This window comes from Trifolium pratense, linkage group LG2, assembly GCF_020283565.1.
Source record: "Trifolium pratense cultivar HEN17-A07 linkage group LG2, ARS_RC_1.1, whole genome shotgun sequence".
Classification (NCBI taxonomy): domain Eukaryota; kingdom Viridiplantae; phylum Streptophyta; class Magnoliopsida; order Fabales; family Fabaceae; genus Trifolium; species Trifolium pratense.
Window position 1 is genome coordinate 19,618,745 of NC_060060.1, and position 12,341 is coordinate 19,631,085.

The following is a 12,341-nucleotide window of genomic DNA, read 5'->3' on the forward strand; positions in this document are numbered from 1 at the left end:
TCTGAACCCCCAGTCCTAACGCGACCTAACGAAGGGGAAACCCTTTACCTTTACCTCGCCGTAGCATCGGAGGCCATCAGCGCCGTTCTCATAAGAGAAACCGAGCAAGGGCAAAAACCCGTCTATTTTGTGAGTAAGGCTCTGCAAGGACCAGAACTCCGATATTTACAGATTGAAAAAACGGCCTTAGCAGTGGTCACGGCCGCAAGGAAACTAAGACACTATTTCTTAGCTCACTCCATCGTTGTTCGAACTGACCAACCGATTAAGCAACTCCTTGCGAGGCCGGATATGACGGGACGAATGCTAAAATGGTCGCTCGAGTTGTCCGAATTTGAAATCTTTTTCGAGAGCAGAAAGGCTTTAAAAGCCCAAGTGCTAGCAGACTGCGTAGCCGAGATGACCACACCATCTACCCCGGATAAAAACAAATGGACCATCTTCGTGGATGGATCCTCGAATCCACAAGGGAGTGGCGCAGGTATAATACTCGAAAACAGTGAAGGAGCGCTCATAGAAGTTTCGCTCGAACTCGCCTTTCCAACCACAAACAACCAAGCCGAATACGAAGCCTTCTTGGCAGGAATAAGGTTGGCCTAGGATATGGAAGCCGAGGAGATTAAGATATTCACGGATTCACAACTCGTCACATCACAAATAACCGGAGAATACCAAACAAAAGACGAGCGACTCACGGAATACTTAAACTTGATAAAAGAAAAATTAACTAAATTCAAACAAACCGAAGTCAAACATGTTCCACGCGAACATAATGCAAGAGCGGATATCTTATCAAAGCTCGCAAGCACCAAGAGAAAGAAGGGCGGAAATCAATCGCTTATTCAGGAAACGCTATCCAAACCAAGCATAGCGAAACCCACCGAGGTATTCCTGATATGCGAAATCAACGCTGACAGTTGGATGACACCCGTGTTCGAATTTTTGAACACAGGAAACCTCCCAATTGACAAGAAAGAGGCAGCTAAGGTTAAAAGAAGAGCCTGCGCATACGTAATCCTAAATGGAAAGATGTACCGCCGAGGATTCTCCATCCCTCTGCTGAGATGCGTCGAGGAGAGTGAGGCAACCTCGATCCTCAGCGAAATCCACGAAGGAATAAGCGGTCAACACATCGGTGGACGCTCCTTGGCCAGGAAGGCCTTGCGAGCAGAATTTTACTGCCCTACCATGCAAGCAGACGCAAAAGAGCATGTCAAAAAATGCGACAAATGCCAACGTCATGGGGATATGCACTTAGCCCCTCCAAACGAGCTAAAAACGCTATCGTCCCCGTGGCCGTTTTCTTGGTGGGGGATGGACCTCCTAGGACCATTTCCAACGGCAGCAGGACAAAATAAATACTTAATAGTAGCTGTCGACTACTTCACAAAATGGATCGAAGCTGAACCTCTCGCCAACATCACAACATTCAACGTGTTGCGATTCTTCAAACGCAATATACTTGCGAGGTTTGGGATCCCTCAAGTTGTCGTTACAGATAACGAGACTCAATTCACGGACAAGAAAGTGCGAGAGTTTATGGCAAAGATAGGAACAACCCAACACTTCACCTCTGTCGAACACCCTCAAACGAACGGCCAGGCCGAAGCTGCGAACAGGGTTATATTACGAGGACTGAAAAGGAGATTGGATGAAGCAAAGGGAAAATGGACAGAAGAACTACACAGCGTACTCTGGTCCTACCGAACTACTCCGCATTCTACAACGGGAGAAACGCCTTTCCGACTGACGTACGGAACAGAGGCCGTAATTCCAGTAGAAACCGGAGCATCCTCCTTCCGAACAGAAGTACCCCTCGAAGGGGAAGATAACCACGAAATGCTCAGAGAGGAGCTCGACCTCTTGTAAGAACTCCGAGACGGCGCAGCCCTCCGAGAAGCCACTTTGAAACAAAAAATAGCAAAACGGCATGATAAAAAGGTCATCAAGCGAGAATTCGACGTTGGGATATTAGTACTACGACCAACCAAAAAGACTCCCGCGAGGGTAAACTCGCGGCAAATTGGGAAGGACCTTATCGAGTCCGAGCCAAAACCGAAAACGGTGCGTATTATTTGGAAGACCTTTACGGAAAAGAAATTCCCCGACCTTGGAATGCCGAAAAGCTCAAACAATACTACAGTTGAGGAAAGCTCAAAGCCATCCCTCAACGAAGGCTGTGTCTTCGCCCATGAGAAGCGCGCCTATACAACGGAGGAGTGCTTAGGTACGGGCATGAATCTTAAAATATAAAACAAAGTCGAGACATTAGGAGCTCGATGATGTTGGCGAGGAAAGTTCTAGACCACGGAACACCATCGTCGTAGTACACGACCGGTAGAACCCCAGCTCGCGATGGGATGTTCACACCCCGAGGAGGAAAGCTTAACAACAGCCCCTCTCCTCGTTACTAGTTTGGATAAACATCTCCAAACACTTAGAATGGTTCCTCGCACCTTCTAAGCCCGGCATCAATGGTACCATCTATCATAACGATGACCACCGTCCAGACACACACTAGCGCGAAGAAACGAATAGTTCGGCGTATAGAATGTTTGGAAAATTACTTAAATTAAAAACCTCACTCAGTCGAATACAAACAAAGACAATCAAAGCGTGATCCTAAAAGCGTCGAGCATGCAAACATTCGATTCGACATTCAGGGGAAATTAAAACATCGCCATACAAAACCTAAATCTAGATGAGATAAAGGTAAAAGGGCAGGTGAATAAATAAAAGTACTGATATTTAAAGACCACGAAGGGTCATAATTGTCAATTACATCAAAAAAGGGCAAAACAGAACGCCCGAACAAAACAAAAGAAAGAAAAACATAAATTACACTTCATCATCAGAAGGGGTGACAATAGCTCCATCACGCACCTCCTTCTCCTCATCTAAACCCTCCTCGATCAAACTGGGGTTGAGAATCCTGAGCTGGGCCATTGCGTTGTTGAAACTAAAAGTAGCAGCAGCAACCATGTTGGACTCAAGCTCTTGGATCTTCGCGATCAAAACAGCACGAGAGGAGGAAGCATACACCCCCTGAGGGTCGAGCTCCTTCTCCCCATCCTCAACAACCCAGTGACTTGGAGCCTCTCCAATTTTTCTTCCAGCTCGCCAATCAAAACCTTCTGCTCATCAACTTTCTGCACAGCACTGTCCCTCTCCTCCGACACCGTCTTGAGCCTGTCCTCCGCCTCCTTAAGATTGGCCGAGAGGGTCTTGCGCTCCTCCCTGTAACCCTCGCAGGAGGCCTCGGATTCTGCCAGCCTTCGCTCCAACAGAGGCAACTCCTTGCGAGCTTCATCCCTCTCCTCCAAGTACTTGCACTCTCGACCATTCAAAAAAGTCGCCACCTCGACCAATTTGAGCAAGGCCATGGACTGGGTGGCAATTTCAGAGCGGAGAGCCTCGGGACCCATGTCTGCGAGGATGGCCTCATCTGCTGGATTAATCTTCACTTTGGTTTCTCCGGTCAGCAGCACGCCATGGGCATAGATCGGAGGAAGGATGAAATCCTCTGCAGGAACGCCAGCGGACAACCTATGGGGACCAGAGTGCGGAGGATCATCGTGGCCAGAAAGATCCACTACTTCATGCTCCTGTCGGGAAGAGGTTTCCTCCTCCAGCCGTATCCTTTTCGAACGATCCATATTAGAGGCTGTGGGGGACTGAGGGGCAGAAGAGGTTGTAGCAGCACTGCTCGCTTCCCTTTTATTCTTGGCAGCGCGAGCTTTGCGAAGAGCAGCGGCACCACTGGTCATCGTACCTACACAAATCGGATTAACAGTTAGCAAAACAAAGACGAGCAAATAAAAGAAGCAAAACAGTTGGTAAAAAGTAAATAATAGAAAGCTGCGAGCATACTCCAAAAAACAGTCAATTTCTCCGGAGTGTCGCAAGCGATCAACTCCTTCGTAGCAATCACCTTCGGGCAGGTCAACCTTCGACCATCTACCCCAAACAAAGGCTCGCCCCCAGGGTCACTCAGAAGGTAAGGAGGCAAGCCCTCCACGAACTCTAGCAATTTTCTATAATCAGCTCTCTCCTCAGCAGACAACGCTCCCAGCGTAAAAACAAACTCCTTGGTCGACATGGAGTAATGATCTCTGCGCCAGTAGAATGGAAATCTGGCGAAATCCTCCTCTATTGGGAGCCCCTGTTCATCGAGCACTTCCTGCCCCAGCTCGTCTATACGGTGCCCCCTACGGACGAAGTTATTCCAGCCTTTCGTCGTTATGGGTCTGACTCCATAGAAAACGGACTTGAACCCCCGCACCGATTCATCGTACATATCAAAGAGGCGCTTTCGTTGCCTCAAAGAAACCCAACCATGTTTGGTGTCCGGTAGCAGGGCTCCTTTCGCGAGCTTCCCTTTCGCCTGTTCCCCTCGAGGACAGCTCCGTTGAAGCCAAAATGATAAAAGAATAAAGGCAAGGTGGGACCCAGACCCAAGTACTCGGCGGTCCTTTCAAAAGCCTTGATAAAGGTCAAAGAGTTCGGATGAAGTTGAGAAGGGGCCAGGCGAAGATGACGGAAGATGGACACCTCTAGATCCGTAAAGGGCAACCTAATCCCCAGATGCTTAAAAGCAATCTCATACATGGGAATCGTCCCCCAAGCCCAATTGCTGCAGATCTTGTGACGAGCAGTAGGAATCCGCACCTCGAAATCTTCGGTAGGAGGAGTCTGTATATCCGTGCACATCGTCTCCGGGATATCACTCTCACAGTTCTGATAAATTGACTCTGTCTCTCGAGGTTCATCCGCCACCCATGAAAGGTCGGCTCGAACACGAATCGACGAGGATGGTTGTTGATCTATAAACGAAACTTGACTTTGAGATCCCTCAGCCATCTAAAGGAAAACCTGAAAAAGCAGAGGAAGGAAAATGAATTCGACATTCAAATCCACCCTTCCACCGCCAAATCAAGTGAAAGGGCGAGGATCCCAACAAACACTTAAAAAACTACGCGAAACCTGAAAGGGACAAAATAACCTCTCCGGGCGCTAAATTCATAAAACAACCGAGCACGAAACGCATGTGGTGCTGGACACTGTTCTAAAGCTAAAACCCAACCGTCAGTGGGTAAAAACAGCGATTTCTCGCCTGAAAACCGCGAAAAACCCTTATTTTGGGGGGAAAAGGGTGCTAATCACCACCTACAACCCTCAAAAAGACTACCCAAGTTACATGAAAAACACACTACAAGCCCCTACCGCGTGAACTAACTACACAATCAAAGTAAAATCCAAAGCAAAATCTTCAAAGATTAACAGGGATAAAACACTTACTTGTTGGTTAAACGAAGATGAGGGAAGGAGTGTGTAGTATAGCAGCAAACAGAATCACCAAAGGGAATGGAAGCAAGAAAAGCAATAAGGGAGATGAGAAACTGTAAAGTTTCAAACAAAAGAACCTCCCTCTTATATATAGGCCAACGCACCTACACGAGCAAATTCGCGCCATTCCCCATCTGAACCGTCAGATTGATCCAACGGACCGGATCGATGACAAACAAGCGGCTCAGATTTAATCTCCAGAGAAACGAAAAGGCGCGAAAATCCGACGGCTGTCGATGACCTCGAGATTCAAATCTCAATTAAATAGCCACTCGAGTGCTATTCGGATAGCCTCTACACGTGGCAAGAGGAAAGCGAAGCGACTCGTCCTTTCAAGTCACATCCCTCTGCTCGCGCAAATCTCGCGAAACCCAAGAAACCACATCCCGAGAAAATCGCAACCAAAAAGGAAATGCAAGATCCTCGGGATCCAATCCCCTTATTTTTTCGCTAAAAATACGGGGAAGGCCGCAGCTACCAAATGAAAACACCACGTTCCTCGACAAGCTCGCAAAATCGAAAACGTGCTCGGATGCGAATTCGATCGAAAAAGTCCGCTCGGAATCGTTCGAAAAATTCACGACACTATTAAATTGAGAGCATACATAAAGCACGAATGCAAATAAAATGTGCTCGAAACATTTAAAGTAAAAGCGATCTTTATTAATAGGAAGCCAATACAAGGGAAGAAAAAGTTACAAAGGACCCGAGCATCTAATCCTCATGCTCGGAATCCGAATCAATCGCGGAATCCGAATCGGTCTCCAGCACCTCCCATGGCCTCATCTTGGACTTCACCTCATCCCGAGACCTTCCTTCACCGAGAGAGGGGCAAGGAGGGTAGAGGTGGGGAAACTTGTGAGCCCTCAGGAACTCCTCAATAAAATCCTCCGATTCATCGGAGCTTGAAGTGTCAGAAGTTTCTGAAGAGAGGATGATCACCTTGGCCTCCTTTCCCTTCTGAGAACGAGCCACCGCAGCCTTGGGAACTTCCGCTCTCTTCTTTCCCCTTTAAGACTTGAAGCTCTCAGCAACAACCTTCTTGGAATCCTTCTTATCCATCGCTGACACTCAAAGCACAAAATATGGGAGGCAAAAGAAAAAGCAGCAAGTATTTATAAAGAAACTTGCCGCCCAAAAGACCTGTCATCATGCCTGACGCCCCATAAATGCAAGAGGCGGCTACTGATACCTAGGATTGACCACTTGGGAAAAACGCTTTCCCTTTTTCCAAAGCTTGACTTTGACCAAAGGGAACTGCGAAAATTCGGCCATCCAGCTCGAAATAGTTATGTTCGACAAATCGAAATGAATCGATAAAGCTTCAAGTTATTATCCTCACCTACGAGCATAACAACTTGGGGGGCTCCTGTTCTGGGCCGAGCATCGAGCTCGAGCATCAGAGGGTGTCGAACAACACGATCCGAGCAAGACTCCAACGGTCTGATACTCTTACGTATCGTAACGGCCGTAAACCGGAATGATGAGCATTTACTGCACATCAAGGCCTTCCAGCCGTTTTCCGGCAGCCACTTGATGGCCATTAATGCCATCAAGGGTCTTGGCCCAGCGCTGAGGGCTATATATATGTGACTCCACTTCATTTGCAAGGTACGCATTTTTTAGCCAAGAAAACCTTCTCAAACACAAACTGACTTGAGCGTCGGAGTGCCTGCAGGTACACAACCCCCCTCCGCTTCAACAGGGGTCTCAACGCTCTCAACCACCGCAAACGCCGGCAAAGTCGCACTCTTCTGGTCTACACGATCAGATACAAATGTGGATTTAATGGTATTTGTATACGTGGATAACCGTATCCGTAGTTAAATTAAAAAAATTATACAAATATTTGTATTTATCAAACATAAAAGATGAGTCTTTTATAAAAATATTCAAACTTTGTGATCAACTCTCTTTTAATTAGAAATAAAATGTATGAATTTGATTATATTTTGGTAAAAAGAAAGAAAATGAATGTTTGACTTTTTATCGTTAAATTGAGAGTGAACAACTGTATGCATATTATTATATGTTACTTCTTCCGATTCCTTTTATAAGAGACTTCACATTTTTAGATTCATTAAATAATAAATGCATATGATCTATAATATAGATTAAATTAATTCATTAATGATTTGTAAACCACAATTAAAAGAAGATAAACAATTTTCAGGTAATAAAAATAAAAAATCTTTATGTCCACAAATATTAGCTTAACTAGTAGAAAAGTCGAAATTGTTAAGTCAGACATTATGACCGAGGTTCGAACCCTGATTCCTCCACTTTGTGTGTATGAGTTTTTAATGACTTGTCATTTCATTTATCTACCCAAAAATAACTTTGCATAAATCAATTTTTTTTTAATATAATTATTTATGGATATCTATAAATATTTACGGATATCTCAAAATCTGTAGATTACCTATTTAACGGATCTCCCTCCGTTGGTGTCTCTAAAGATAGATACACATATAATTAATAATGTTTTAGAGTTTTTGTTAAGATATAGTGTCTAAATAATCACTTATGTGTTGCTCAAAGTCTAATATAATAATTTTCATGATCCAACATGGTATCAAAATATAGTTATACTTAACGGGAGAGCAGAAGTGAGATTCTAGTCATGTGGATCAAATGAGGTAGGTGATTCACACTTAAAGAAGATGTTGAAATTCAAGTGAGTCGATAATCACACATCGAGTAGGACACAGGGCTAACTCCCATATTCAACACACAAAAGTGTCAAATATATTTAAGAACGAAATATTATTATCCAAATAAATTTTATTATAATTTGGGCGACAATTTAAACCAATCTAGAGAATATATGATGATAAGTATTCTCATAGTGGATTTAAAAAATTTAAGTTATATGATGATAAGTATTCTCATAGTGGATTTAAAAAATTTAAGAAAAATATAAAATAGTGCTCCCGGAACATTAATTAAGTTTATTAATAAGGAAATTTTGTCTTAAAACTTGTGCGTTCAACAAGTAAAAAATTATTTTATAAACATTTTTTTTATTCTTAACAAATGCCTCGTGCCCTATGAAGCACGAACTCCGACACGGACACCGCGATACCTCTAATGTAAAATATATAGGACACCGACATCGCTATATATTTATAAAACATATAAATTGAGAATCAAAATATATGATAGTATTTTTAGCAAGTTACTTCTTAAAAAAAAAAATTAAAACAGGATATGATAGTATTTTACCTTTATTTATCCATCTACTATCGAAAAAACTAAAAATAGTGTAATCAAAATGTAATGCCTTAAATCTGTCATTGATCAATATTATTGTTTCGACACATCTTTAACGCTGGTAGATATGTCTGATATGTGTCTAAGGAGACCATAAACAAAAATAAAAAAATTGTGACACTTGTCCGACACGGGTCATACAAGTGTCTTACAGGTGTCGGACACCGATCAAAGAAGTGTCAAAGTAAAGAAAAAATTGAGTTTTTTCCGACACTGCTATAAGCTATCCGACACGTGTTGTACGAGTATCATATGCGTGTCGAACACCGACACGTGTCGGACACCGCGACACGTCTAATCATAGAGGTGTCAGTGATTCATAGCTCGTGGCACTGTTTAGCATCATTGATGACCTATTCGCAAGTGTACGAATGCGTCTAGTAGTAATATAAAGAGTTGTCGATCCACATGGATTGTATTAAATTCGCATGGATATCGTATTTGAACAAACAATTTTTAAGCATAATTTGGGGGTGAATTTTCAAAAGGATTTACTATTTCTTAGTTTCAAGATTTTTGGAACGATTGAGAGTTTTCGGATCGAACTAATTCACAAGCTACATGCGGAATCACACACAATAGAACCGGTTAATCTATTCAATGTTAAATCGATTGTAAGTGGACTCAATCTCTTGCAATCCACTTCTCTCAATCAATCAAAATTCCTTAATCTCTTAAGTGAATTGTGATTCATTGAGAATTGAAACACATGATTCAATTAACATAATCAAGAACATTCAATCTCTTAAACATACATTGATTACTCAAAATTCTAAAGTCTACAATCAAACCATATTCTCACATGCATTCAATTGATCAAATCATTTGTGTAATCAGCTACAAGACACAAAAGCATTAAACACATAAGAAGTTCTGAATTGAATACATTAAAACCAATTACAATTGAGTACGAATCCGCGCGAGAGCTTGATCCTTAGTCTTCACCTCCAACTCCCAATCATGGTGCTTAGTGTGCCATAATATTGCACTTGATCACCAATTGGCTTTCATCTTCCATGATCTTCATCATCTTCAGCTAAAAGAGTAGAGAAAAGTACGAGATGGAGCTTAATTCTCAAGTCTGGATCCCAAAAACAGTCCAACCCTGCACCAGAAAACAGAACATGTATTTATAATAAACGTACCTGCGCCATGCGCAGGCCCCTGCGCCCTGGCGCAAAGAGGCAGTTACAGCTGCGCTGTGGCGCAGGCCTCTTGCATTGTGGTGCAGCTTCCAGATCAAGAATTCATCTCCCAGGTGTTCATCATGCGCCATGCGCAGCTCTTCTGCGCCACGGCGCAGCTCACAGAGTTGGAATCTTCCTAAACAAGGCTTAATTGCGCCATGTGCAGCTATTGTGCGCCTTGGCGCAGGTTCCAGTGAAATCACCTTCAAGAAAGACCAACAATGCGCCATGCGCAGCCTAGTGGCGCCATGTCGCAGCCTCCAGTTAACAACACCTATTCAAAAGCTCTTAATTGCGCCATGCGCAGCCAGTTGGCGCCATGGCGCAGCCTACAGGGGAACTGAGTCTTTAAAAAGGATCAATATTGCGCCATGCGCAACCTCCTGCGCCCTGGCGCAGTATAACCCAGTTTTTCCCCTGTTTTGCTTGCGCAACACTCAATCTAAAGTTCGGCTTCATTATGATCATTCTACTCAACTTCTTAACATTATTTCCTAAAAATCACCTTAAAAATGCTCAGATAACATGTCATGATGAGGATTCATCAATCATCCAAAATATAAATTATACAAATATCTTTCTTGTTTTTTATCAATTATACAAATATCTTAAAATGCATATTTTTGGTCAAACTTCAAACACTCTAATTACAATAGATTAGTAAAAATGAAATATATACTATTTCTTATTGGCTGAAAGAAAGAGTTGGAATAATCAAAATTTTGATCGACAAAAGAATATTTAAAGGCCACATGAATTCTTCCTTGACTTAAAGCCAAGTATTTGATGATCGACAAGGAGAGGATATGGAATTATTTGTCATCCATCATAAATAAATATGATGAAATTTAACTGTGAATAAAACCCCATCACAAGAGTTTATATGGTGTAACTATAAGGCCACGTACTACTTTGCAACAATAATATTACAGCCACAGCCACACCACAATACAATTCATACTTAGCAGCAATTTGGATGGGTTCCACATACAGTTGGTTTCAAGAGATAATAACATTGACCCGGCTATAAGATATGCTTCATGGGTCTATTTTATGAGATGGCATAATGCTCTTTGATGCCATTATATTTTTTAATATATATTTTTATTTTATATTTGAAACAAAACAAAACTTTATATATCCATATATATCCTTTGTAATCATTTATTGTGAATGGCTCTTGTTGTCTTAAGTATACATATATTTGAAAGTTGGAAAGTCTATCTAGTAATACGTATCCTATATATCCTAATATTTTTATATGTCTCAAATTATATCTTCCTATCACTTTAACAATTTTACATAAACTAAAAATATAATCGTCCCCGTGAACTTAACTCAGTTGGTATAGGGAGATCACACTATATGTGCAGGAGTCCGAGTTCGAACCCGGGACACTCAATTTATTCGCCTTTAAGGTAGATTTTCTAGCCACTGAGACATCATACTACTTGACAAAAAAAAATATAATCAAGATATAAAAGTTTCATTAAATAACACCTACAAAATTCAATTCTATTCTATACTATATTATAAATTTTATCAATTGAGTTATGATCACGTGAACGAATAAAAACTTAATTATTTTTATTGGTTTGATTTAGTTCACATTAAAACATTAACTATCACCAATTATATACAAACAAAATAAACCCTCAACCCATAAACCCAAATACAAAATAGGATTAGATCGAATTGGTGGTGGAGGGAGCCCACCCTTACCACCCCACCCCTTGTGTATAAATAAATTAAATTCATGAAAAAAAATTATTTTATGATCGTTATTTATTTGCATATATAATGTTTTAAATTATTAGTATGCATGTGAATCCGAGTACACATACATTTTTTATTTTTTTTTGAAAATGTTAAATAGTGTATCCGGTGTACTAGTTAAGCATACAAAAAAGAAAATTTTATCTTGAAATTTGTGCATTTAATGTATTGAAAGTGTAAAAATTTGTTTTTATCAACATTAACTTTATGTTTTATTTCTATTTTTTGTATGCTTAACAAGTGCACTGGATGCACTGTTTAACATGACCCATTTTTTTTCCCACTAACTCTCCGTTTTTTAGAAAAAAGGGACTTAATAATTTAAAGTTTGGCAGCAAGGTGACTAAAGTTTACCCATAAAATTGTTCTACGAAAGAATCGAATTTGAATTTTCTCAAATGACCCGTCATTTAATAAAGTTGATTTACCATTAGAGCTCAATTACTTAGTTATATTAATCATGCAAATGATTTAATTCAAGTGATTCATAAAATTTAACTAAGGTCAAATAAACCAAATATATGATCAGTTTGATTTTTTATTTTTATTTTATTAACTAGTCTAATTTTTAATATTGCAATATTCTTATCTTGCAATATTCTTATCAATTAAGCTATATGTTCATGTGACATCCGAGTTTAATTTTTAATTAGAACAATCATTGACCATAATTTATTAACCAATCAATTAAACACCAATTGTAAAAGATATTGATATGTGTATATCTATGTTTCAATAAAATAATATTTGAATTATTGA